The sequence below is a fragment of the Mustela nivalis genome (genome assembly GCF_964662115.1).
Source record: "Mustela nivalis genome assembly, chromosome: 4".
Taxonomy (NCBI): Eukaryota; Metazoa; Chordata; class Mammalia; order Carnivora; family Mustelidae; genus Mustela; species Mustela nivalis.
Genome location: NC_139023.1, coordinates 121,297,423 through 121,299,269, shown reverse-complemented (window position 1 = coordinate 121,299,269; position 1,847 = coordinate 121,297,423). Strand labels below are relative to the sequence as shown.

General features: G+C 39.0%; 1 pseudogene across 1 annotated transcript; it reads right to left on the bottom strand.

Moving 5' to 3' along the window:
* Positions 1–653: 653 nt before the first annotated feature.
* Positions 654–1,251, bottom strand: LOC309863131 (protein Mis18-beta pseudogene; annotated as a pseudogene). The gene has a single exon. The product of its transcript is annotated as a protein Mis18-beta pseudogene (transcript).
* Between the last annotated feature and the right edge of the window lie 596 nt (positions 1,252–1,847).

Sequence of the window (1,847 nt, the reverse complement as noted above, 5' to 3'; positions counted from 1 at the left end):
TTATATAGTTTTTCTGTTTTCCATTTTTTGATAGATGTTTTATTTCCTTTCTTCAACTTGTTTTGGATTTAGTTGGCTCTCTTCTTTTTCTAGTCCCTTAAGTTATATTTTGTGATCTTTCTTCTTTACTAATATAGGTTTTTAACACTATAAAATTTCCTCTGAATATTGTTTTAGCTATACCATAATTGTGTTTCCAATTTTAATCAATTCAGATTATTTCCCAATTTCCCTTGTGATTTCTTCTTTGACCCATGGGTTACTTAGATGTTTTCCTTTTTTTTTTTCCACATTACATACAACTCTATTTTCATAACAACCATGCATGCATCGTTACATCACAGTATTCATGGGACATGGCCTCTTAACCTAAATTTACAGTAAAAACATTTTCAGAAATAAGTACTTATGAAAATGACAAGCTAAAATAAGTTCTTAAGTGAAACAGCTCCAAAACCAGGACAGAAGGCTCCTCAGTTTTTCATCTTCTAGAAACAGCTTCACAAATCATTTAGAAAATCAGCCTAGAGGTAATCATAATAAACCACGTTTCTCACCCATTCTTGAAGCCAATCTTTCTTGAGAATTGATCAAACAGCACCTGTTATTGAAGATAGTAATAAGGCCTGACCCTGATACTTAAGTTTTGATTCTCAATCAGTTTTGTGGCTTGGGCTGTCAGGAGTTACTTCCTTCAGAATCTTCATCCATGAATTTAAGTGAGTAGGTTTTAACATTATCTTCTCTTTCAGGCTCTGCAACCTTTTCAGGCAGAAAGCAGTTGTGAATATCCATTTCAGATGCATTCGCTGTAGCTTTTGTTTTTAAGAGATAGCAGTCTATTTTGGAGAAATGACCTCTGAAGGCAGCCAGGGTGGTGTGGGTACACACAAATGGAATACCAATGAAATACAAATGGAAACCAAAGGGAATCCCATAGGAAGTACAGAATAAAAAGTTGTTAAGGGCCACCTTTGAACAAAGTTTCAATGCCAGCTAGGAAGGGAGCTTCCCAAACCCGGTTATTTGTTACTCTGGAGAAGACCACAGCCCTGAGGGACCATGAGAGTCCCATACTAGTTGCACAGATTCAGCGAGCACAGTGTGGCACTGTGCACATTGGCACACTGTGTACCTCTTGTGCTATAGGCACAGACTGCCTTTCTGTGAGCCTGATGGCGGTTCCTCACCCCCAAGGGCTGTAGGGCCAAGCAGTGAGAACCCACTCACCCACTGTGTGTCCCACTCCATAGAAGCTGTCCAAGAAATTTTTCCAGTTGCCTTCTTAGAGCCATCACAAAAGTCACCCCATTGCAGCTTTGCTTGGTGTGAGCAATGCCATCACAGGAGAGCTGCCATTTTCCTTCAGCCCATGCCTCCATTTCAAATACCTGGATGTGTTTCTTTTTTATTTTCCATAGGTTCCTATACTTCCAAAATTTCTTTCAGTTGTTAATTTTTTATTTAATAGCACTGGTCCAGAAAATATACTTTGTACAATTTTTGTCAATTATGCCTTGACAAAGCTGGAAAAAAAAATTATAGGAAGGCATGACACAGTGACTAAAATATTCATAAAGAGATAAAATTACTTTCAAAGTTCAGTCAACTTATCCTGCTTTTGCTTTCTGCTGGGTCTCCAGATGTCTCCCCTGAGCATTCTCTAGGCTTCACATTGAGCCAGGGGCCAGTACAATAACTAGGCCTTTTCTCCTCTCTCTTAGGAATGTGTATAGCCTTTTATGAGCATGCATCCTCAAAACCACCGGGATATGTGAGAGCTTATCAAGGCTCACAGTGGCTACCTCATTTACCCAGATCTCCCTACTGAATTTCTAGCCAGTGTG